At 34.2% G+C, this 27,836-nt stretch overlaps 1 protein-coding gene across 23 annotated transcripts in view; it reads right to left on the reverse strand.

Annotated features, from left to right (window-relative positions):
• Positions 1-27,836, reverse strand: part of LOC101893240 (heterogeneous nuclear ribonucleoprotein R) — a 204,691-nt gene that overhangs the window by 55,075 nt on the left and 121,780 nt on the right. Inside the window, exons 1-2 of one of the 23 annotated variants that reach the window (XM_020034721.2) lie at positions 26,588-27,127; positions 25,700-26,330 (exon numbers count right to left, since the gene is read on the reverse strand). The exons of 18 other annotated variants lie outside the window; for them this stretch is intronic. The gene's annotated coding sequence lies outside the window, so the exon portion shown is untranslated. Of the gene's footprint in view, positions 1-10,122; positions 10,807-25,699; positions 26,331-26,587; positions 27,128-27,836 lie in introns of those variants that run through there. 4 more of the 23 variants (XM_059131469.1, XM_059131470.1, XM_059131471.1 and 1 more) reach the window with 4 other exon arrangements.

Below are 27,836 nucleotides of genomic sequence, written 5' to 3' on the forward strand. Positions count from 1 at the left end.
ACCGTTAAAAAATATTGCATCGTTGTTTTTTGACAGTTCGCAATGCAGCTAAAATCCTTCGTAAATGATAATTGATATTGGCCGGCATTTATGTGTGTGTGTGTGCCCCGCTGCTACGGCTGGTGGCCTTATAAAAAACCAGCCATGAAAAAAACGTAATCCATCTGTAAAGGAAACAAAAAAAGGCAATGGCTGCTGCTGTGCACATGTTTGACCTATTTGTGGACAAACTCTGGCCACAAATAGAAGGCCGTACACACACACACACACGAGCACAGATGAAAGAAGGCATGCATCCGAAAATTAGGTAAATTGAATTGGCTGCATTAGAACGGACTTGGCCATTGTATAAAATATTTGTATTTTAAGCCTTTTTATGATTCTCTTTATGTGGAGGACGACATCGTGACAAAGAGAAAACGAGTTGTTCTATTTAATTTAATTTTGAAATGGAAAGAAAAATAGGTAAAAAGAACATCACGAACAAACTGGGTTGTGTGTAAATGTTTAGATATCGAAAGCAGACAATACAGGGTAAGATGAAAAAACTGCAATCAACTTCAGACTGCTGTCATTTCTAAGCCACTAGTCCGACAGCTGTTAAAATTGTTCCAGTGACAGCTCATCATATTGTTTACAAGTGTACAAAAGCATTTTGGTGAGAATTTTCCAGAAAAAAAACTTATTCGTGATGGAATTCAAGCGTGATAGTGTGATTTCTTTGTATTTGGCTGGAAAACCACAAGTGGCTCTCGTTAGGGCACTCCAGCATTTAAATGTGAATAAATCTTTTGTGTCTCGTGCCATCGCTCATTACCGTTATACTGGTAGCGTAGCCCGACGTCAAAGGAATGGACGGAAGAAATGGTGCGAAAAGTAAAGAAACGACTTGATCGAAACCCGCGTCGCAGTGGCCGAAAAATGGCTCGTGAGCTGAACATATCGCAATATTCCATTCGGCAAATATTGACAAAAGAGCCATCTTAAAAGTGCAAGAACTTACACCGCAACAGAAAGAAAATAGACTCAAAAGAGCTAAAGAGTTGCTTCGTTTGGCCGAAAGTGGTGAACTGCCAAATTTGGTTTTCTCCGATGAGAAAACATTCGTTATCCAGCAGTTTTTTATCGCAAAAATATTCTGGAGAGTGTATCAGGACTCAGCACGAGCCACCCAAGAATGGTTACAAAATGAGGTTCCTCGCCACCAAAATCTACGGATTATTGTGTCTGGAGTATTTTGGAAAGTAAGGTTGGCACTAAAAAATACCAAAGTGTCGATCACCTCAAGCAAACGCCTCGCCGGGAATGGGCCAAAATACCGCAGAGCAGCATTCGGGCAGCGTGTGACGGTTGGCCGTTTGATGGCCATAATTTGTGCCAAAGGTGACCATTTCGAACAAATGGAAACTTATTCTAAAATTTGATGCTATTCCGACATTTTTTGCTTTCATTCAATAAAATTAAAAAAAAAATGTAAAAATTATGGCGTTTGACTTTATTGCAGTGTTTTTTATCTCAACCTATATATAAAATGTTTTCTTTTAGGTTCAACCTTCTTAAAAAATGTCTGCAAAAGTACTAGGTTCCGAAAATAGTTTTTTTTTTCTGGTAAAAAATGTCATTCGAATGAAATTCTTTTAATCTTTTGCTAAACAACAAACCTGCATTGGTTTGTGTGGGTGTGTGTGTAAGTGGGCAACATGCATGCGTTGGAGTGTGAATGTCGTCTCATTAAACTAATTGCTTCTATAAAAAGTGTCTGGCCTACATTTAGATTGTGTTAAGAGAAAGGAAATAGAAACACTTTCATCATAGATTTGCCACATTTCACAAATGGGTTGTTATTGTTGAAGTTGCTATGAATGAGGAGAAATATACCTCCGTACTCTCCTCTAGGTACGCACTCCCAACCACGAGAACAGAAAAAGGTGCGGCCGGCTGGCTGGCTGGCTAGTCGTCATTGCATTTGTATAACTCGTTTTGACGCCCTAAATTATGAACGCCTTTTCAAAGGAAAACGACCGAACAAAAACGAAAAGCATTAAAATCACATTGCTGCTTTAGAATTCAGAGTAAAAGAACTCTACAAAACGATCAAACAACAAGGCAAAGCTTTTTGTGCAAAAAAAAAAAAAAAAAAAACGCAGAACTGCAATGATTGTAAGATGATGGCAATGATAATAATGACGTTCACTTGTAGCGGGGGGCACAGTGGGGAAACGGGCCGGAGTAGGGAGCAGGAGGAAGTTTAAACAGCAAACTAATAATTACGGTTTGCATGGCAACAAACCAACAACGATAAACCCCCCAATACACTACCAACAACGTGCTTACATTTATTAAGTTCTCTCTCTCTCTCTCCCTTTTTTTCACGCTCCCATCGTAATGCCCAGCAAAAACTATGAGGAGAGAAATGAATCAATCCCCAATGTAATTCTTCCAGTTTCAACACACAAGAGATATATTAATAAAACTAAATGTTAGTGATTACTAAAAATACACACACTCACACATGATTAAATGCAAGCACACACACACAGAGACACAGTTGAAGCGAAACTGCATAATGCTTTGACTGGCTGCGTTTTTGGTGTGTGATTATAAAAAAAACACACAAAAAAGAACACAAAGAAGAAGTGCAAAAGGAGGGGGGGGGGGGAGAGAGGGGTATTTGCAAACATTCGCATACATCAAAAGCTCCATTTCCCTCGAAATGCTTTTTTTTTTTTTTTTTTTTTGGCAAACCAGAAACACATTACATACCAACCAACCAAGCCAACCTTACACTGCAAACTCCACAACACATCATTTCTCATTGGCGGCGCACTGCCTCGCTCACGCTCTCTCATACTTTTTGAACCGTACCAACAGCACTTGTTTGCGATGTAGATAGTTGGATGGTTGGTTGGTTGGCTGGGTGTGTGTGTGTGTTTGTTGGTGGGGCTGCTATAAGCAGAGCTTGCCTGCAGTCGTGTGTTCACATTTAAATAATAAGTATTAAACACGTCTGACGACAGTTTTGGCGAACACGAGGTGTAGCCATCCATTGGCGGGTTGGCTGCTGGTAGGTTGTAGCAACCGCCAATTTTTCCTTTTCTGTGTGTTTTGATGAAAACAAGAAAACATGTTTTACTTCAACAACAAAAACAGTAGCAACCAGGCTGCTGCAAACACATTGAAGTCGTTGACTACATACAGCAGCTAGCTAGCTGGCTGGCAGGCACATGAAGTTCTTGTTTGGAGCCCAAATCACAGAAGACCAAAAGATCCACACTTTTTCCATTTTCTCTCTAAGACCGATTGGGTACTAAACAACAATGTCATGATGATGTTTGGGGAGCAGCCAGCAGTGGTCGCATTCACCCCAAACCCAACTTTATTTGGCAAACTTTTAATGCACATGCAGTATTTTTTTTTTGTTTTGTTCGTGTTGTTGTTTGTTGTTACTGTAGCCAGCCGTTGCCACCATCAACTTGTCGTCTTCATGTTGCCTGTATATGTATGGGTAAATGCATGTATGTAATGAATAATGGCAAACCGCCAAATTATGAACACATGCTGAGATAATATATATCTAAAAACGAAAAATAAGTAAAAGAATAAAATTCTCTCCTGATTTTGGTCTCGAAAGAGACAAAGCTGTAAAAAACATCAAATGAAAATGTACTAAGGTTGAATATTTCGATAGGCCAGGAGAATTGAGTATTTTTGTGGCGTTTTTATGCTCTCTCCACAATATGGAATGGAGGCTGTAGAAATTGTTTTGTAAAAAATATGAATAAAAAATGTAACCTTTTGTATTTTTTCAACAAATGTTGTTTCTGCACTTTTAATACCTATCTATGTTTGAATGAAAAACTTTTCAAATGTGTTACATTTAGTCTCGCTTCGCCCAGAACCCTATATTTTACCCATACAGCTACAATTTACGATCAGCTTAAAATTTTGGATTCGTTCCAATAGTTCGTGTCAGGCCTTTTTAGTACTTAAAATACACAATTTGTTCAGTTTGACCGAACTGTGGTCGCAGATGAAGGTTATAAAAGTTTCTGCACCATAAGCATTTATTTAATACATTTGAGTCTCCCCTAGAGCCACCCATAGATTCCAGTAAGAGCTATCAATTTGTCTTACACACTTATGTTCGGACCTGGTAAGTTTCTTTAAGTTTCAATTTTCAACCATACTTCTTCTGGAACCCAAAAGCGACTGAGAGAGCCATGATAGTAGCTACACTCAATTACTAGCTGGCAAGGTTTTATATCTTATTCAGCCTTTTCTTTTTTTTTTCAGAAAGAATAATACCGTTTACACCAAAAAGTCTTTAAAATCGTTCATTTCGAAATTTGCCGTGTAAAACCTTTGCCAGTTATTCTGTTTAAAATATTTTAACGTCTGTATGTAAACCCTACCATTCAGTAATTTTCAAACAATTATAGTACGTATTTGCAAAACCACCACCAGAACTCAACATCGGATACCAACAAAGATCTCGGTATCAAATGTCGGTATTCCAGTTGCATTTAATACTTTTCGTATAATTTTAATACTTATTTGCCACAATTCTGGACACCAACAGTTATCGAAATATAAAATTCCATGGTTTCAGACCTATCCCATCACCCAATACCATATTTAGTACCATTTAGTAACTAAAAAAAAAAATAGGGCGCATATCAAAAACTACCTCAATATTCTTAACCACAGACACTAACAGTGACATATATATCAAATTTTAGCTCTATACCTTTTCCCCATTCCAAATTTTGTACTTTTTATGCAATTATAGTATACATTTCCAAAACCACCTAAATTTCTAAACTTCACCTGATAACAGAAACTTCAATATCAAATTTCGGGATTTCAGCTCTATCCCTTCAACCAATACCAAATATAAAACATTTTAGTACTTTACGTACACTTACAGTACACATATGTCCAGGCTACCCTAATACTAAATTTCAGACGTCAAGCACATCGTATACTTCATCAGTGACTCTCATACCAAAATTCAGAATTCAATTTGGTACATTTTCGTACTTTTCGTACCCTTTTAGTACGAATTTTCAAAAAAAAAAAAACCCCAGCCTTATCATTCGTCTTCGCAACAGTGATTCTAGTTTCGGCCGTTTCGTCTGGGCGTTGATTCTCAGTTAGTGTTATTTCACTACTCTTTTATGTATATAGAATATGTTTGTTTCTATACAAATGTTATTTTTATATCATTAATATTTTGAAAAAAAAAAATTTTGTAATCTTATTACGCACATATTACATTTTTAGTGGTATATTTTATTTCATACTAGATTCTAAAATTTAAAATGTCCACTCAATTTAACACCAAACGCCACTAACATAACCCAGCGGATTTTTTGGCACATACATCTTCCAACTAGGACCACTGACAATGTAGATGCGACTCTTCCAAAGCCTATATACAATTTCTACTTACATTTACACAGCGATGGCCTAGGCCGTCAGACGAAATCTACCGACATTGTAAGCGAATTCTAGAGGGGTTCGAAATCTATTGACATCCGATTCGGATGCAAGTGCGATGAACACATTTTATTATATTTTGATTTTTTTCTTTAATTCTAATATGGATTTTGTTTCACAAAGTAATATCAATATGACTCATCTAAATCGGATGCTAGTTGTATGCTATTAACCACTGTTATTTCATTTTTTTAAAATTGACAAAATCGCATACATTTGGATGGGTATTAAATTGCAATGGCCAGCGGACTGCTGGGAACATGAGCACTTTCTATCTTCCTCTCTCTCTCTCTCTCTCTCTCTCTCTTTAACTTATAATCATAACAATTGACATCCCAGTAAGATCATAGTTCCAACAATAAATAACATAGTTACTTCATTTTTGGAAATTAGTTAATAAGAAATTAATTAAATAATTAAAAAAAAATTCAATTGCATTACAAGAACTACCACTACAACAATTGCGTATAATGAACACAACTGTGTAATAAAAATACGCCCCCAAGAGCATTGCAACATACTACCACACATTGCCATATTATAAGAGAGATTAATGAGAATCAATGAGTAATAGGCATTTTCTCAATAGATGATGCCGCCATTCCCACTCGTTTTCAAATATCAAAATGTAAATGAACTGCCGCCGGTGCGATTGAAGAAAAATCATTTCTTTTTAATGTTACTATTGCACAAAAAAAAGAACGAAGTAAGAATTGAAAAGAAATGGCACGAAGGTGACAGCTTAAAGAGACAATGTGTTTCACAGTTTTTTATTTGTGGATTTGAAATTGTTCTCCACATTTTCCTCCTATTTTGTTGGTGTTACATGTGTAGCTAACGCTTTTTCTACATTCAAATATCTCAAATATCTTTTGATGTTTTTTCTTTTTCTTTTAATATTTCACACAGCTCACATAGACAATGAAAGCAATGAAAATAGCACTCAAAAGCAGAACGGAAAACAAGTGCAAAAAAAGAACAAACAATAGTCATTTTTATTGCATTTTCATAGACGAATTCTCTCTCTGGCCGTCTGTCAGTCTGTATGTGTGCACACGTTTTTGCATTCACGATGTCAAGTGCATAACCGCGAAATAGTGTGGCAACTGTATTTCAATTCTCTTTATCTTATCCTAAGGGCAGACATATTGCTCACAAAATGTGGGTTTCGTATTAATAATGACAGAATAGAAATTCTACAGAAAAACTGTTGGATACCCAGTCAGCCAACCAGCCAGCCCGTTCGTTGCCACCCGTTATTGCTACCAACACCTCCTCTTGGTGAGAATTTTCTTGCTTGCCATTGTTGTCAGAGTGAATGTTATATTTCTTTTGTCTCTTTTGCATTCCAAAAAGTTGAAATTTATGATGACAGCATGATATGCGTTTATTGTTTACAAATGAAATGCATTTGCTACATATGTACATATGTTTTTATTTATTTATTAAATATGATTACAAAATCAACAGAATACTGCATGAATATGTTTTTACATTGAAATTCCATGACCGCAAGGTTAAAAACTTTTGCTGCAATGAAGCGTTGAAATCCATTGAAATTTGTAAGAATTTTGTGTTTCATGCAAAGAACATGAAATGAATGAAAAGTAAAATTTTGGGATTTTATATGAAATGTTACGAAAGCAACAAAGGATTGCCCAGAAATTAAAAAAGACATTAAGGAAATGATTGATAAAAATATACGCTTCTAGATCAGAATTATCTCTCTCTCTCTCGAAAAAAAGAGTAGTGAAATAATTGACTGATTGAAAAGGGACGCCCAAACGAAACGGCTGAAGCTCAAATCTTGAAATTTAGATTGAGGGCCAGTCTTGGTGCGTAGCGGTGCGATAAGGCAAGAAAATTTTGCTGAAAGGGTACGAAAAGGAATGAGATAGAATTCTGAAATTTGGAATGAGAGTCACTGATGGTTATGAAAAGTTTCAAAATTGTAAAATTGTAAATTTGCAAGAGTTGGGTTAAATGTGAGCGGATGAAGCTGGAATTTTTAAATTTTGTATCGGGCTCTCTTTTTGTGATATAGAGGTGGTTTTGCAAATGTTTTGCACGAAAAGTACTAAATTGCATTATATTTGGTTCAGTTTAGTATTGGGTGAATATATAGTGTTTTCGTACTGTATTTTTTTCATTGTGCACTATAATTGTTCCAAAAGTATTAAGTGGTATTAAATTGGCAATAGGTAAAAGGGATAGAGCTGGAATTTCGAAATTTGATATCTGTCGGAATCTGATATTGATGTAGAGGTGATTTTGGAAATGTGTACCATAATTGTTGGAGAAGTACTAAATAGTACTATATTTGGTTCAACTTGGTAATGGGTGCACTTGTAGTGCCTGAAATCGGAAATTTGGACATATGAAGGTGGTTTCGGAAATGTGTCCTATAAATTGGGTATAGGGAGCGAGATAAAATTCTGAAACTTGATATTTTGATTACTATATGTATCTCTGTTTGAGATTTGGTGGTGCTTTGGAAACGCGTTCTATATTTTTACGAAAAGTACTAAATTGAAAGTTGGTATTGGGTGAAGGGACACGGATGGAATGATATTGAGGTCTCTGTTGGTATTTGGAATTGAGATATGGAGGTAGTTTTGGAAATATTTACCATAAATGTTCGAAAGGTACTAAACTTGGATCAATTTTAGAAATATCTAGATTGTTTTGGGTTCTATGGTGAAATAAGGTAATAAGGTAAATACTTTCCTATTTCTCTTTTCGAAAAAGGAAAAAACTAGCAAATGCATAAAACCCTAGAAAGTTTAATACAATGCATGAAGTTTTCATTAAAAATGTTGTCAAAATGAACAAATTATGAATTTGGATTAGTAAAAATGCCTAACACGAACTGTAGCAACGAATCTAAAATTTTAGGATGTACTTTTCGCTGGCACTTACTGATCGTTAATAAAATGGATAATTAGGGATGTTTGTTTAAGAAATGTTTAATGTAAGAATATATATGAAGAAATATTGTGATTTTTTAAGAATTTTGAGATTTTTTTAAAAGTCCATTGTTTGGGTAACATTTCAAACTTCAAATGTAATTTAATTATTTTAATTTATTCTAGGATTGCTACTAATTCCACAAAACATAATTAAAAAATAATTACAACGAAAATCCAGCAGATCATGAAAGTAAAGCTAAAATATAGAAGAAATGTGTATCGGCGTTTCGAAAATTTACATTTCTGTCATTTCCGGATTAAGATTCCTTGGAATCCTTGCATTTAAGTTATATTGTATCTTGGGCTATATTGCAGATAAAACCATTTTTAAAATAAAATTTCCTTTCGTAACACAGTATGCGAAAAAGCATTGTAAAATGCAATGTGGACTTCTTTTGCAAATCCTATTAAAATCTATGGTTTTTTATTTCTTTTTAATTCTGTAGGAAGAATGTCTTTAAAACTATATTGGTCAATTTTCAGATTTTGGCTGGCACTTAAGTTATAATTGTGGATTTTTTAATATTTTTTCGTAATTGCCCTTTTACAAATATTTGTCAAAACTTTGAACCAATTTGTGCTTTTAACATTTTACTTCATTTCCGTGTGATTTTGTATTGCTTGTCTTTTCATTATTCAAACAATGCGCGTACTCAGACACGGCACAAAGAACGCAGCACAATCAAAGATTGCTTGCAATACAGTCAGAGCAAATAATGTTCAGCAAGACGAAAGAAGGCAAGAAACAAGCGACAAAAACATTTTATATGATTTCTTCTTTACTTATATTTGGTTCTTCGATACCTTCTTTTTACTTGGTATTCATTATATTCTTGCTTGGCTTTTTGAACAATTTATTCGTTTGTTGTTGCTGCTGCTATTCTTTATTCTACTCTTTGCTTCGATTTTAATTTGCTGTTCTTTCATCATTTATAATATATTTGCACTTTTAATGCACACAGAAACGCACACAACACAGCCACATACAGGAATACGGATATGGATGTGCGAGGTGGATTACGTGTGTGAGTGTGTAATCAAGCAACAACACTAACAACGGGAATTTTGTTGTTTATATTGGTATTGGTGCGTAGTATGACAAGCAGCAGCAGCAGTGCGGTTTTTGCATTATAAAAATTCTACACAGAGACACAAACAAACAGTTAGTACACTTGCAAGCCTGCTCGTTTGCTGCTCTCGCTTTGTGGTTCCAACAATGCACACACTCATACTCGTCTTGCTCTCAGCAACAACTTGGCTACTCTTGCTCTTTATATCAAAATAATATAACAGCACACAGATACTCTAGCGTTCTCTCTCCCCGCATTTCTCGTTTTTAGATATTGACGCCTACTAATACTTTTATAGAGAGTGAGAGAGTGAGTGAGGCTTTCATGCCGTACTCCCCTCTTCAAACACTTGATGTACATATATATGTATGAAAAAAGAACGAACAATGACTGTGTATGGTTGGTTGGTTGGATTTTATGCATAAAAATTTGCAATTCTCGATGAAAACCGTCGCTCGTTTGTTCGGCAAATGTTGGCATTTGAGTTTTATTATTTTGTTGTTGTTTTATTCTTTTTGGTTCTTGTTCATTGTCTGCTTTTATTTTATATATATTTGATCTTTTTATTTTTTATTTAAAATTACCTTTTTGAATTATTTTGTTGTTGTTGTGAGAAGACTTGCAGTTGTATTTAATTTTTGTTAATAATTATTATTTTTTTTGTTAGCTTATCAATTATTTACAAAAATTGTATTATTATATTATGTTTTGAGATCACAGGCAAAAAATATTTTCTTATATATCTATACTGAATATGAATATATATGTATGGTATATTGGTTGTATTATTTTGCACTTTTCTTGAATTTCAACACACAATATTTTTTGCTATGTGTATTTTTAAATATTTATTTAAAAATATTTTTTTTTGTTGTGGTTATATATAACTTATTCTCACTTGTTTTAGTAGAAAGTAGAAATTAATCACGAATAAATATTGCAAATTTGTTAAGAGACGATGAGAGGAGGCTTCTTTTTAATTTTCTTTTTTACGTGAATTCGCCGAAATTTCCTTTGCTTCTTGTATTTTCTTAAAATTGCTTGCAATAATAATTTTTTGTTGTTGAGTAAATTTTAATTAATTTTTTTATTTATTTTATTTTTTTTTGATTAGTGCCGCGGTGTAATATGGCGGACGCTACGTCACCGGTTTCAACGCTCGTCTGCTTAAGCACACACAGTTTCGGTCTTCACGTCGTCACTATCGTTGAACAACACAAATTGGCATAACGTTGCAAAAGCACTCAGACCCAAACGCAGCCACAGTCAGCCAGTGGTGAGCCAGCCAGGCAGCTATCAGCAGTAGCAGACCCTCACTTATAGGCAAAAAACTCACCAACCAACAAACCATCTCCACACATTAACAACTACTCTACACTACCATAATTTATGCTCACCAAAAAGTCATTTAAAAAGGAATGGCAGGCTCACAAACACAAAAATACTGCAGTATGATAAATACAACACTCATACGCATTCACCGACACACACACATACGCTCACTCACCCGGTCAACACTTGTGCAGTGTGCATTTCGGTTCTGTGCACACAGGAAAACAAAAACGAAGAACGAAAAAAAAACAACGATGCACACAATCTTGCGAGAGAGCCAGCCAAGCTAGGGGTGAGAGAAAGAGCGGCAAACTTGACTCATAGATACTTCACACAAATGCAATATAAAGTTCACAAAACAACACTGCAGAGTCACATACTCTTCTGGAAGGAAGTTCTTCTCTCACTCACTCTCTCTCTCACTGAATGCCTATGGCAACATTTTTGCAAACTTTTTCGGTTTGTTTGCACCCCCCGTACAGTTCATGAGTAGGGTTATTTGCAAAATATCAAAATAAGAAAAAAAAAAATTACTCCTGAGAGAAGAATGAAACGGGGAGAGAAATAATCTTAATGTTTCTCATTACAGTGATACTAACTTTGCGGAAGTTTTCAAATAGCTAAACCAAAATAAAAAATAGATTAAAATAAAAAAATGAAAAGTAAAAAAAAAAATGATGTAATTAAATAAAAAAAGATTAAAATAGTGAAAATTTAAAAAAATGAAATGAATGGGAAAAAATATACAAACATTTTTAAATAGACTCTAAGAATTAGAAGAATATTTATATTCATCTGTTCAAATAGAGACACATCATATATTTAAGAAAAATTTAACGTCTTTTGAAATTTGCAACCAAATAATATTACGGAAACCTACGGTTTTGAGTTTTATTTTTTTTTTTAAGGCGTACGACACCGACAAAATGTTTACAGGGCGTTTTCTTAAGAAGTTTCAAATTTCCTTTGAAATGAATAAACCTGATTTAATTTTAAAGTAAAGCACTCATAAAAAGGCTTAACCTTGAAAATGATAATGTTTCACATTTGTTGTTTTCAAGATGCAAAAACATAATACATTGAGTCTTGTATATCATCTTCTTTAAACAGCTTTTTAGGGAGTCATCAAAAAGGTTTAAATACCACAAAATGCAAGCAATAAATAAGCAAACTGCCTTAAGAAGTGGAAAAATTAAATGTATATAAAGCAATAGATGCCCAGGAAAATGCCAAAATTTCATTATACAAAGGCAAATGTAGTTATCTAAAATGGGAAAGGTTATCCTTTCTAAATTTATGTTTGAAAAAGTAAAAGAAAGTTTTCCCAAAAAAAGCACAAAATTCCACAGCCTCATAAAAAATACTGCAAAGGCAGTATTCGGTTCGGAACGTGAAATATATTGTTCATCGAACACGCCTCTTAATAAATCCGTTACTACGTGTGTCCCCTGCATTTTGGGCAAAAAAAAAAAAGTACTCATCGCTTGCAGTGCTCACCATTCACAGTTACGTTATAATTCACAGCATCTTTTGGAGAAGAATGCCGATGCCTACAGCCCATAAATCGCACGAAACTACTACTTTTACTAGATGCATTGACAAAAATCTAGCTGACTTAAAATGGAAGAAGCGCGCGATAAACTTTAGCTAACTTGTGGATATTTTGGTGTATTCTGAGACCCATATCAAAATTCTATTGCGAAAAAAATTTATTGATCTGATCGGAATTTTTACATATAAATCAAATAATATAGCATTTTTAAAACTAAATATTGCCAGTTATCTTCCCATAAAATTTCGTTTAGAAAATATGATTGATAATATATTCTGAAGACAATTAGTGGCGACGTCAAATTTAAGGGACTCGTAACTATGCTAAAACTAAAAAGATCACCAGGATAATTAAAAAAAACTGTCAAAGGTACTCCTTAATACGTTTTTTCACTATTAAGCGATGTTTAACCTTAATATAGGTTATGGACGAATCAGAAATATAAAAAAAAAACAAGTAAGAAGCAGCTAAGTTCGGCCGGGCCGAACTTTTAATACCCTCCACCATTTCGAAGGAAATTGAAAAATTTCAAAAAAAAAAAAAATTGCGAAATACTAAGATATGGACCTGCTTACGGAATTTTTTGTCATAGGCTGTAGTACCCATTACGAACTCCAAATACGGAATTTGTTACAATTACGCTGAATAATGTCACAAAAATCATGAAAAATACGGAGTATCGGGAGGTACCGTCACATGGAGGATATACGAAGACGCAGACCTGCATAGATTTTTTTGCCATAAGTTGTAGCACCCTCTAGGATCTTCCAGTACAAATTTTATAACGATTCCGGTTAATAATGTTGCTGAAATCATTAAAACACCGAATATCGGGAGGTACCGTTATATATGGGCTATACGAAGACTTGAACCTGCATACAAAAAAGTTGTTAGAGGCTGTAGTACACATTACGAACTTCGAATACGAAATTTTAAATAATTTACGAACTTAGCATGCCCACTGGTAAACTATGCATGTATGCAAAATTTTAGCCTTTTATCTCAATTCGTTCGAAAGATAGCGTGATTACAACAGACACACAGACAGGCGGTCATCGCTAGATCGCCTTAGAATTTTACGCTGAACAAGAATATATATACTTTTTAGGGTCTATTATGAATATGACAAAGTTAATATATCCTCCATAGAATGGTGGAGGGTATAAAAACATATGCCGAATTTGCAAAAAAAAAAAAAACTATTTTACTTATTTTAAAAATTCAACACAAACAATTAAAAGTGTACTTCTATTGACTATTGAAATAATGCAGAATCTCAAAATAAATTTATTCGAAACAAAAGGAATTTCCACCCTTTGAATGTCGAATACTGGGACGGGTAAGTGCATATTCGGCATAGTACCCAATCAGAAGCTGATAAACAAAATTCTACTATTTTAAACTCCATAAAACTTGTCTAGTAAAAATAAATAAAATACATATGGTCATTTTCTTTTTCCTACGTTTTTCTGAAACTTTTACCAACTTTTACCAATTTGGCAAATTCTCTATGAAAATCGCCAAATGTCTCAAAAACCGCCAAGTAGACATCATGATAAAAGTTTTTATATATTTATGTAGCCTAGCCGTAGCACATTGTTTTATTTTTGCAAAAAAAAAAAAAATAAATAAAAACTATTAGCAGCATTATAAGAATTTGCACAACAAAAGGGGGATTGAACAAAAATATCATCACACACACAGACACACAATCACAAATCGAACAACACATTCCAGCATTTGAAAAGAACACACACAGCATTTTTTTCTTATTTTGGCAGAGAGCTTTTTGCGAATTTATTGCTTTGCTCTTCTGTTTTATTGTTGTTTCTAAACACTGGCAGGCAGGCAAGCAGACTGGTCGGCCGAACGATCATTTTGGCATTTCAGAGGTTTGGTCATCTATCTCATCGTCATCATCAATCTCAAATATTTCAATGTACTAGGTATGGAACACTCCCATTTGGAAATTAAACAAGTACAACAATAACAGTCAAGAGTAATATGGTTCATTGCCTGGCTGGCTATGTGGATTCTATAAAAATAAACACCAAAAAAAAAAATGCCTCTCTTTCAAGTGGATTCTAATACAGGAACGTTGTTGCAAAATTAAACAAAAATGAATAAAGAAAGAAAGAAAGAAACGAATGAATGAATGTATGAAGAGAAACAACGACAAAACATATAGAATAGAATGGGCGATAAGCAAACACAACATGATACAATGTGTGTTGATGGGGGAGAACTTGGATGTGCAGTGTGCACAGTACCGCACATGCTGATGTTGTCGGTCGATGGAGCCACAGTAAAGCATGTTTGCGAATTTTTTTGTCCATTACTCTTTGTGTCCTCTACTAAAATCCACAAACACACACACACATAGCCATAATGCAAAAAAAAAAAATAGGGCATGGTATGGCTCTTTGTAAAATTGTCTCCCAAAAACATTTTTGCAAAAACCAAAAATGTTACTCACAATTCCCCCTCTCATAGCATGATGAGCCACAGAGGAGTTGAAAAAAGTGTGTGTGTAAAAGAGAGAGAGAGAGCGCGAAAAGCTTCTTGGCAGAAAGGTTTCTGTGTGTATTAGTTTGGTATGCTCCACTGTTGTTGATTACTGGGACGTGGGGGATCTTTTGGCGTTAGGTGCATTAGTGTACTCAACGTTGTTGTCGTCACCATGAATACGAACCGATGTGACGATGGACTGTGAGACTCGCATCCACACACACACAGATATGCATGCATATACATGACATTTTGGGAGAGGGGAGAAGACAAGCAACGTAACAATCAAATGTCATTCCACAAAGAAGCTCGGCAAATTAATATTTATTGTAAATTACATTATTTAACTGTTATCCGTATAGGACGGAGTTAGAGAAAAGGTGATATATTTAATTAGGTCCGTAAGAGAAAAAGAGAGGGAGAGATGATGGGGCAGAGGTAGGGAAAACACTGGGTTTAATGGGAAGAAGAACAGTAATAGTTTTAGAGAAATTCATTTGAAATCTTTATCTATAGGGGAATAAAGTGATATTTTGTCAATGTCTTCGATATACTCTTCAAGGTCTTCTTAGATATAGAAGATCTCAAGAGATCTACGATATAGACTTCTAGAGCCGTATGAAAAATTACAAATATTAAGGGGTCTTCGTTGTACAGACGACTTCACGAGGTTTTACTATATATGGAAAACCTTTTCCATGCGTAGAAGACCTCAAAGTTTCTTACAGAAGACTTCAAGTAGTTTTCGATATATAGACGTTCTCAAAGGGTATTTAAAATATAGAAGGCCTCAAGTAGTTTTCGATATATAGAAGTTCTCAAGGGGTATTTGATGTATAGAAGACTTCAAGGCGTCTTCAATATGAAGAAGACGTATTTGGCGTATTAGGACATCACAAGATTATTCATATGTAAGACACCTCAAGGGGTTCCGATATATAAAGTAGCTCAAAAGGTCTTTAACATGTAGAAGATCATAAGGGGTCTTTAATAATGATAACCTGAAGGGATCTTCCATATATAGAAGAACTTCAAGGACAACCTTATGGAGTCTTTTACGTATATAAGGCTTTGAGGCCTCTTGTGTATATAGATGACCTCAGGAATTCTTCCATATATAGAAAACCTCAAAGGGGTCTTTTATTTGAAAAATACCTCAAGTGATCTTTGGTATATAGATGACCTCGAGGCTTCTTCGACACAATATAAAACATAAAAGATCTCAATGGATCTCTTACGTTGTGAAGACCTCGAGGGATCAAGAGATTTTTAATGCATAGTAGGGGTCATCAATATATAGACGATCTAAAGGGTTACTCCATATATAGAAGACGTTACGAGGTTTTTCATAGACAGGCGAACTAAAGGTGATGATCTCCAGGGGTCTTCTATATTTAGATGAAGTCAAGGGGTCTTCCATAAATAGATGACGTCAAGAAGTCGTCTATATATGGATGACCTCAAGGGGTCGAAGATTTCTAGTATCAAGGGTCTTCTAAAAAATAGAGGACTTCAAGGGAACATAGAAGACCCCTTGACGTATTATATGTATACAAGAACTCAAGTGGTCTCTTGTGTACAAATGGCCTAAATGTGTATTTTTTATGTAGATGACCTCTTCTGCACAGGTATGACCTCAAGGGATCTTTGGTCAAAAGATACAATTTTCTATCAAAAGGCCTTAAGGCGTCTTCTAGCCATAGGAGACCTCAAGCAAAAGACTAGCATAAGGAGTCTTATGTAAATAGTATTTTTAGGGGGTCTTCTGTCGAAAAAAAACTTTAAGGAAGTTCAAATGTTGTCGTCATACTAATGCAACATGTTATAGGTTCTAAAGAATCTTCCATTAAACTTAATAATGTAAGAAAGGTAGATACAGATATAGCAGCAGCTAGTTGGCTAAATTGTGTTATGTTCATCGTTGTAGTCGTCGTTGTCTGCTCCAGAAAAATGAAAACATCTAAAACGCCTTGAAATTACCACTTAAACATACAATGTTGTGTGTTGTTAGTCCGGCCATCAGACGGCCAGTCATTCCGTCCGTCACTCACTCACTCACTCACAATTTGTTTGCGTTCGTCTCTAAGTGTTCTGTTCTGTTCTTTTTTTTTTTTGTTGAATGGTGTAGAAAGAATGTTCTTTGTTGTTGCTGTTGTTGTTGCCGCTGATGTCTAATTGTGTTCTTATCATTTGTGCTGAGCCATATATGTACGAATGGATGTGTATGATCATACATACAGACATACATATTATTAATACACTCAAACATACTTATTTACAATGTGTGATAAAAGCGAAATTTTTTGCTAACAACAACACATCAAAAAATACAAACAAAAGCAACAACAAAAACAAAAACAGTTCTCATAAAAAGCTAACAGCGGCAAATCTTAACAGCAGCAGCAACAAACACTTTGCACACAAAAAAAAACCGAAACTTTGTTGAATGCAAATTTTGTATTCATATGTCCATATGTGTGTGTAGGTATGTCGTGTTGTCGATGGACGGACGGACAGACGACCAGAATAACATAATTTGTATGGGTAGATGTAGCTCAAACATTCTTTCATACATACAAATGATTATGTTTACGTTTTATCGTTATTATTGTTGTTGCTGTTGCTGTTGTTTCTTTGACGTCGCCGTTGTTGACGACCATTTTATGTTGTTAGAAATATGAAACTGTCGTTATAGAAAATACAAAAAAAAACATATAAATTTATAAAATACCAAGATAGCTAAATGAAAATAAAGATAAATGTTGCAAATCTAGCAACATCAAAGATATGTTTCTTTTAATAATGGGTGTGTTTTTTTATATATTAGGTAAATTTTGAAATGAAACTAAAGACTAGATATAAAAAAAAAAACTATTTTAGTCCTGAATATGAAAATACGATTAAAAATTAAAAGCTTAAGTTTGGCCACGCCGAAATTTTTATACCCTCCGTCATTGGGTAAAGAAAAAAAAATGTTATACGAGTAACTGAATTCAAACATGTTTCAGTTTAAACTACAAATGCCAGTAAGACCGTTTTGATAATGCTGTTAAACTTTTCACAAAAAAAAAAAAAAAAAAAAAAAAAACATAAAGGGATAGAGATACAATTCTGAATTTTGATATTTAGATAATAGTAGGTATTTGAGGTTTAGATACGAAGTGTACTTTAACTGTACAAAAAGAAATAAATGCATCTAAAATTGGCATAGGGAAAGAGCCGAAACCCCCAAATTTGATACGGATGCCACTGTTGGTGTCTGTAGTTGAGAGAAGGGGTGATTTTGGAAATTCGTGTTATAAACGTACGAAAAGTACAAAATGTGCCGATGGCTGTTGGGATAGAAATGGATTTCTGATATTTAGTATCGAGGACACTCTTAGTAGGATTTAGGAATGTGTACTATTATTTTTCGAAAAGTACTAAATGGTACTAAATTTGGTAATGGGTGAAGGGATAGGGCTGGAATCCTCAGATGTATATTGAAGTCTTTGCTGGTATCTAATGTTGAGCTTTGTCAAAACTGGAACCTGAACCTCCATAGACAATTTTATGTCACCTACCAAATTTTATGCCATCATCTACCAAATTTTCTGAAAATCTGAAAAAATTTCTTGGGTAAATATGACTAGAATTATCAAATATCGGATATTGTTATATGTGCGCTTTAGAAAAATGTAAATATTCACCGAAAATCATGAAAACACCGAATATCGGTAGGTACCGTTATATGGGTGCTATAACAAAACGTGGACCTATACATATAATATTTTGCCACCGAAGCTAGAGCCCATTATGACTTACAAATACCAATTTTTAGACAAATCCGTAGATATGGGGGCTATACCAAAACGTGGACCTCTACATACAATGTTTCGCCACCGGAGCTAGAACCCATTATGACTTAAAAATACCAATTTTTAGACAAATCACTGAAAAAAATGTGGCGAAAATTATCAAAATATCGAATATCGGGATCTACAGTTTTATGGCGGCTATACCAAAAGGTGGACTAATGCACCTCACTTTTAATACCAATCCCATCCTAGATACAATATAAATTGTTCTGCCAAATATCGCAAATAATAATGTATCGCAATTTAACCTTTAACTTGTGAGGTGACATATTTTATAACGTGGTGGTAAATTTTACCCCTCTAAATTTTACAAAAAAAAACTTTGTTAAAAATTTTATTTGATAATAATTTGTTTTCTAAAAGTAAGCTTGTATGTTTTAAATTACAACAAGTAAAAAAAACATGTTTTTTTAATGTAAACAAAATTTTTATTTATTGTAATAGAATAGAGAATTTCAAGAAAATGTGAAGGGAGGGTAAAATTTACCACCACCTCAGGAGTTAAAGGTTAAGCAGACAGACAGACGGACATCGTTATATCGAGAGCTGCTGGATATGCTTGCTATATACTTAGTGTTCTATATTCCTAAAATTCCCCTATCAAAAAAAAAAAAAAACTAAACGAAAAAAAAAGTTTGTTGATCTATTTTGACCCACTTTAAATTTTTGAAATTGATAATATTTAGTTCTCCTCATTTTTTCTATCTGACCTTCAATGTTTTCTGTCTATAGAAGTTCGAACTCACCGATCTTTTGTAAATACAGTATGTTTAAGGAAGACTATAAATGTCTTTCATACACAAAGGTCCTTCAATCACTTCTATTTTCTAATTAAAAACCCGCAAAATCTTCTAAACATGAATGTATTTACTTTAAATTTTAGAAATAAGAAAAGAACAAATATCTGGTATAATCTATTTTTCTATGCCATTCGTCAGTGTGGGCTTAGCTTCTTTTCGAGTGAGAGTATATTGTCTCTTTTAGTGTTTATCTCGTTCCTTTTTGGGTGAGAGTAAATTCTCTCTTTTAGTGTTTGTCTACCGTTGTTTTATTTGTAAGAATGTTTTTTCCTCACAAAATCGACATCACCTGGCTTCTACTGTTTTTTTCTGTTCTTGGCGCGAGCGCTCTACCCAAACAGACTCTATCTACTTGATTTCGAGGATTTGAGTACACCTTCAAGTTCAAAAAAAGAAATCGATTAGATCGATTTTTTTATGCTACTCGAATAAGAGAGGGCTTTCTCGTTTTCGACCCTAGAGAAGTATGTATATTTATATGTGAGCATGTTTATTTGCATCTGCTGTTTTCTCTTCTTGGCTTCTATACACATATACTCACTATTTTTATAGATTTTTTTTAACTTGATTTTACTCGTAGTCTTAACTCTTACTCTATTAGGAGCTTTTTGAACAACTCGCGAGCACTCCACAAAAGAGTGAATAGTAAACTTCGTGTAAAACTTCATTCTTCGAGTTTCGCCAGGGTGTGGAATCGAGACATTTGTCTACATAAGATCTCAAAACGCTGATATCCAATGAAGTTCGTGAGTTTCGTGAGGTCTGCTATATAAGGAACACCCTAGCGTTTTGAAGATTAAAATTAAAATATTTAAATTTCGATGTTTAATTTTCTATTTTTGATTATTATTTTGAAACAACCCAATGTTATATTTCCGCCAAGTTGAACACATGCAAAACTTTAGCTTCAGACGTTCAACATAACTGTCGGCGTTCCACAAACATAAAAATGTGTTCCACACTCACATTAGAAGGAAGGAATACATACACACACACACACTCAAAAAATGCCGGTAAAGTAAGAAGTTAGTTGACTCTGATGATGAGGAGGATGATGATGGTGTTGTTTTTGTTGTTATGGATGGATTCTATGCAAGGAAGCTAGCCAGTCTGTCAGACAGCCAACCAGCCATCCAGACTGTAAGTCAGTCATGCAGCACATGTACAATAGTATACCTCGGGTACAAGGTTTCATCAAAACATTTCTCAAGTTGCTTAAGAAGTCCACCTCCTTCTTTTGCGCTTATGTTTTGGTTTCTTGCTTCCTCATAAATAAGGGAGTGAAATAAATGAATACAAAGTAAACAGAGGATGAAGGAATATTAGGCAAGGAAAGGTAGGCAAAAACAAGATGTGTTTTTTGGTTTGTTTACATTGTAGGTATCTTGTTTGGGCTTTTAATGGGAGTAATTTTTTGTATTTAAGACATTTTAAATGTCCTTTATTATTTATAATTAAAAAAAAAACTTAATTATTTAAAAGTTTTATTAAATCTCATTCCCAAAGCAATACTTAGAGTTTTACAACATTTCTCTATTTTTTCTATTATTTTCCATTCATTCATAAATCTCTGTATGTTTTGCCATACAGTTGGGCGTGTTGTGGGTGAGTGAATGCGACAGACCTCGATAATGAACTTTGAGTGTCTGGTGGATGCCAGTCAGTAGTTGGTTGGTTGCATGTCTATAATACCGGCTAAATGGGCAACGTCATTCTTCACACACACACACAGAGGCCAGCCATAGAAGAATAGCAAGCAAACAGCTACTAGCTAAGGCATAGCTGCTCAATGCGCATGCATTTCAAAAAATGTGGTCACTAAACACAATGCATGCCAGGGAGGTGGCACATCAGCTAGACAGATAGACCAGTGCAGGATGTTGCAGAAAAACACCCACAAACACAGACACACGGGAAACAGAAAATAAGGAAGGAGACGATAATGAAGAAGGGGGAGCAGAGGATGCAGAAGTATGAGATCCAGCACTTGGCCAATGAATATATACTTTGGAAATTACCACATAACAAATTACCTAAAGGGATAATTATTTTTAATCAAAGAAATTAAAATATCTAGAAGTATCTAGTATAGGAAGAGAGGACAGCAAGAGGCAAAGAGGTGCATAGACATAAACAAAAACCAAACTGACTATGGAATGGAATTTTTCTTTGCAAGGCACAAGTCTGACTGATGTGGCCATGTGGTAGCAATGGCGGGGCAGCAAATGGGTGTTTTCCTCAATGTCTGCCGTCCATGCTGATTTGTTGTTGCTGGTTTTCTTGGTTTTTATTGTAATTATATGGCATTTTGTTGGCATTTTTTTTATCAATATAATGGGGCCAGCCAGTAATGCAAGGTTGAATTAAATGCAATTTTGTAAAGGACTTGTATCAAAAATATTTGATAAATATTTTTCTGTTTTTATTTTTGGGCAAAAAGAAAATCATAAATATTTAAAAGTAAATATTTTCACCATAAAGGTCATACAGTTGGCAAGAAAATGGAAATAGAAAATTATAAAAATTATGCAAAATTAAAGAGAAAAGTACAATTTAAAACCCTCTAAATATAGAAGTTTCCCAAAAAGGTAAAAAAAATCCTCAAAAACATAAAACATTAAATCTTATGTATTAGCATTTTATTTATTTCTACAACTAATGTGAATATGAAAAATAATGTCTAATGTTTTTCACAATAAAAAAAGGTAAAAAAGCTTTAAGTTCTTTGAATACCCTCAGCCATTTGGAACAAATTTGCCAATCTTCAAAAAAAAATTAAGTCTGTTAAAATCTTAAAAATACAAAACGTAGACGTTACATTAAGGTCTAAACGAAGAAGTGGACCTGCATAGGCAACTTTTGTCATAAGCCATTACAATATTCAAATGCGAAACCTTAAAAAAAATCTAAATTCATCGAAATACCGAATTTTGGGAGGTAGCGTTATATGGGGGCTATACGTGGACCTGCACAGACACTTTTCAGTCTTAGGCTGTAGTATCCATTACGAAGTACAAATACCAAATTTAAAAGAGTTCCGGTGGATAATGTCGCTAGAGTCATCAAAATACCACATTTCGGGAGGTGCCGTTATATGGAGGCTATACGAAGGCGTGGACGTGCACGAACAATTTTATGTCATAGGCTGTAGTACCTATTTTGAACTTCAAATACCAAACATGAAACATTTCCGGCGAATAATGTCGCTTCAATTACCGAAATGCCGAAAATAGGGAGGGAGGTACCGTTATATGGGGGCTGTACGAAAACTTGGACCTACATGGCTCATTTTTAATATCAAAAGTCCTGCAGACATAATATACATTTGAGTAAAATGTCACCAACCCACTTGATTTCGTTCGGAAGCTAGAGTGATTTCCATAGATAAACTTTTTGGGGTCTAAAATGTATATTTCGGGATGTTAGAAACGGAATGGCAAACTTAATATACCCTCCATGCTATGGTGGAGGGTATAAAAAAATCTTGAGAACTACCGAAAATCGAAGACGGCCCTATGAAAGTTACATCAGAAAAACTAAAAGTGCTTCTAAAAAGAGCGGACACATTCTAAAGGAGTTCTTCTGTGGTTTTTTTACAGCTAAACAAAATATATTTCATAAATAAAATTCATTGTAAAAATTTCATAAATAAAATTCATTTTAAAACTGAAAAACTTCAATTCTTATTAAAACAAAATAGCTCGGAAAAATTTTGGACATTTTAGATATCGTTCTTTTTATGTGATAGCTTAATTGACATTATTTTTTTAAAGATACATTCACATTGCATTTTAATTTCTACATAAGTAAACTAATGTGTATAAATGTATACATACATACATACATATGTATAAAACAAAACGGAAATATCAAATTTAACAAGCATTGCACATTCGATGGAACATTTGAGATACACTCGAAAAAAATAGTAAATACATACATAACAAAAGATAAACCATATGAATAGAAATTTATCGAAAGAAAATTCGAACTGAATCGGACCACAATTATTATTAAAAAAAATATATATAATATCTTTACATCGATATGTAAACAACCACTCCATCTCAAAAAGCTTACGGCATTCGAAAATTATATCTGTGAAATCTATCTAAAAACTAGTTATTCAACGCAGTATTACATATTCGGGGAAATATATGAAATACAGCTCAGAAATACCTTTGTCAAATTTTATCTAGATCGGTTCAGAATTTAGTTTTTGTTACTTTATTTAGAATCGGCATTTTTCTAAATAAAAACAAGTAATAAAGCAGAACTTTTAGTAGCCTTCACCATTTAAAAAGAAACTTGAAAATTTTAAAAAAAATTCCGTTTAAATAATGACCTCTATGCGGGGGCTATACGAAGACGTGGGCCTGCATATGATTTTTTTTTCATAGCTGTAGTACCCATTAACATCTTCAAATACGAAATTTGAAACAATTCTGGCGAATAATGTTTCTAAAATCATCAAAATACCGAATAAAGGGAGGTACCGTTATATGGGGGCTATACAAGGACGTGGACCTGCATAAGACATTTTTAGGCATGGGGTGTAGTACCCGTTACGAAAATTGAATACGAAAATTGAAACAATTCTGGTGCATAATGTCGCTAAAATCATCAAAATATCGAATAAAGGGAGGTACCGTTATATGGGGGCTATACAAGGACGTGGACTTGCATAAGAAATTTTTAGGCATAGGGTGTAGTACCCGTTATGAACTTTGAATACGAAATTAGAAACAATTCTGGTGAATAATGTCGCTAAAATCACCAAAATACCTAAAATATGCAGGTCACGTTATTTGGGGGCTATTTCAAAATGTGGACTTTCATGACCCATTTCCAATACCAAAAGTACTGGAGACATAATATACATTTGAGTAAAATTTTATCAATCTTCTTCTTTCGTTCGGAAGCTAAAGTGATTCCCACAGACGGACGGACATCGCTAAATCGACATAGAATTTTATGCTGATCAAGAATGTATATATTTCGTAGGGTCTAAAATGTATTTTTCGAGGTGTTACAAACGGAATGACAAATTTAATATACCCTCTATACTATGGTGGAGGGTATAAAAACGAAACGATAATTCTGAAAGAATATTCTGGTACATTTCTTAGAAAACACAAATAATAGCTAAAAACGCCGAAAAGTCAATATTTAAAGAGTTATGGCCATTTTAAAATATTCAATAATTCAACCTCAAAAAAGTGATCACAAATAATAGCTAAAAGCGCCGAAAAGTCAATATTTAAGGAGTTATGGCCATTTTAAAATATTCAATATCTCAACCTCAAAAAAGTGATCGCAAATAATAGCTAAAACGCCGAAAAGTCAATATTTAAGGAGTTATGGCCATTTTAAAATGTTCAATAATTCAACCTCAAAAAAAGTGATCACAAAAAATAGCTAAAAACGCCGAAAAATCAAATATTTAAGGAGTTATGGCCATTTTAAAATATTCAATCATTCAACCTCAAAAAAAGTGATCACAAATAATAGCTAAAAGCGCCGAAAAGTCAATATTTAAGGAATTATGGCCATTTTAAAATATTCAATCATTCAACCTCAGAAAAGTGATCACAAATAATAGCTAAAAACGCCGAAAAGTCAATATTTAAGGAGTTCTGGCCATTTTAAAATATTCAGTAATTCAACCTCAAAAAAGTGATCACAAATAATAGCTAAAAACGCCGAAAAGTCAATATTTAAGAAGTTATGGCCACTTTAAAATATTCAATAATTCAATACATCAGAAAGTAAAAAATGACGCATGGAAGACCCAATGCACGTCACCGACCATTTGTCAAAATCAAAAAAGATTAGATCAATCTATAACTAGACACCCCCCTATATCAGAAAACGAACAGAAAATCCTGAAAGAACATACCAGAAAGTCTGAGAAATGGAGTATATCTCAAAAAGTAAAAAAGAACGACCCCGACTATATATCAAAATTCAAAAAGATTTTATCACTATATCGTAATTCCTATGAAATTTATTGATTTTTTTTATTTCCTAATGGATTTTTTTTCTTCAAAATTTGAATTTAGTTAATTTGTTTATCTTTAATTCTGTATTTATACAAAAAAAGTGTACTTACTCAAAGTTGTTGTAGCTGTTGTAGAGTTCGAAGTTAAAGTGTTGATGTTTTCCAGTTGTCGAAGAGCTGGGTTATATCGGCTTCTCCAAAAATTAAAATAGAATTAAGTTGAAATCCAATTAGCGCAATGACGATTGGTATCGGGTTTTGGATGTTCGACGCGATCTCTCCTCTGTGTGTGTGTGTGTAAGATTAAAGTTTTTTTTTTGGGGTGTGAAAAGGCCTCGTTGGTATTATATTTTATAGTTAAATAAAATTACAATTATTTTAATAAAACGAAATTACAAAACAAAAAAATAAATGAAAAACAAGTAACACCAAAACCCGAGAGTGGTGTGGTGTCGTCGTCGTGTTGTTGGTTGTTGAAGAGAGGGGGGTTTTTCGGCACAATTTGAAGTATTTGGAAGATATCAAGTTGTTGTTGCTGTTATTGTTGTTAGATAATCCCAATTGGTTGATTGTTGAAGTCTGGATTTGATTTTTCTTTTTTGTTGTTTTTTTCGTTTCTAGATTGTATAAAAGAACACAGCACTTGAATTTGTAGAGTTTTTGGTTGTTTTTGTTTTTTCAAAGTTTGTGGTTTAGACACAATGAACACTAAAATATATTGTTGTTGTTGCTGAATATTTTACTAAAAATACATAGAAGAAAAAAATATTTAATTAAAATTATTACTCTTAACAAAAAGTAGTTGTAGTTTTTTTTTTGGCACTTTTCACTTGTGTTTTCTTTTTGTTGTTTTTTTTTTTCCTATTTTTTCTGATCACTTTCCTCCTTTGTTATGACGAATTGTTATTTTGTTTATTTTCGGGTTTTTGGTTTTAATTTTATTTTAGTTCATGTGTTTGAGTTCTTTTATTTTTTTTGCAAATAAAATTGAATTCTTACGAGTCGGATTTTTATTTTTGCTTTTCGTTTGGCTTAGTTTAGTTTGGAAAAAAAGTGTAAAGCGCGCGTTATAGCACGAACGACGAACACACAACTGGCTGAGAGCAGAGAGAAGATGCAATAATGATGCACTTTTTGTGCTTGTTGGGATTGTGTGCAAAAATACGATGACGTTTCAACGACGACGAGGCGAAGCTCCATGCACACGAAGTTATGCACGACCAGGTTTGATGTAATGGTATTGGTGGTGGTGGTGGTGGCAGACTGGCTCACACACGTTCTATGCCAAAGAACTTTGAATGGACTCTAGTGGGGGGTAAGTAAGTAAGAGCTAAGTTGTTGCTTTGTCCACTGGAGATCGTTGGCTGGCAATCTCTGCTGCAATGAATGCACTTTTGAAAGGTGTCGTTGTATTGGTGGTGGCAGTGATGATAATGCATCAGCAGCTGCGTTTTCCTGAAAATGCACTTTCTAGTAAATGCATTTTGCAATGCACTTTTTGTGTCTCTCTCTCTCTCTCCCTCTCTTAAAACTGCATTTCATTTAATTGAAAGTACGTTTTTATTACACATACGCACAGCACACCCTGCCCGCATGACGGTCAACAAATTAATAAAATAAAAGAGAACCTTTGCAACGAACACACAAGAGAGCCCAAATGCAAGCCAAGAGCTTTATGATCTATTGTGTGTGGGTTGTGGTTGCTTGCTTGCTATTTCGAGTGGTTGCTCTACCCGAGTTGCTTCGTTCGTACGTGCGTGTGTGTGTGTGCGGCTGTGTGCAATAAAACGGTTGTGTGTTGTGCCTTCTTCGTTCGTGCAAGAGCGGGAGTAGGGACTGCGCTGCTGCTCTGTTTGAAAACTTGTTTTGATGCAGAGATGCAACGCGGATGCACTTCAACACAGGGTTGTATTTTTACCGGTTTTCTTGTTGTTGTTGTTTGTTTCGAATTCAATTAAGTTTGCTTGGACTGCCACGTGTTCCTTGATTCGTTTTCCTCAAGATTTGTTTCGTTCGTTGCTTGAAATATCACTCAAAGTTTGGAGGTTAGTTTTTGGGGGGACACACATGATTTCTTTTTTTTTAGTTTTTAATTAAACTTAATAATTTTTTAATAATAATAATAAACTTTATTTTTATTTTAAAACATAAAAAATCTGAGTTTTTTTTTAATTTCTCTGAATTTTTTCAGCAAGTGTTGCCTCCTTCGAAAAAAAGGGATATTTGTGTGAGCAGCCACCGAGAGAGC

Source organism: Musca domestica, unplaced genomic scaffold, assembly GCF_030504385.1.
Source record: "Musca domestica strain aabys unplaced genomic scaffold, Musca_domestica.polishedcontigs.V.1.1 89, whole genome shotgun sequence".
In the NCBI taxonomy this organism is placed as follows: Eukaryota; Metazoa; Arthropoda; class Insecta; order Diptera; family Muscidae; genus Musca; species Musca domestica.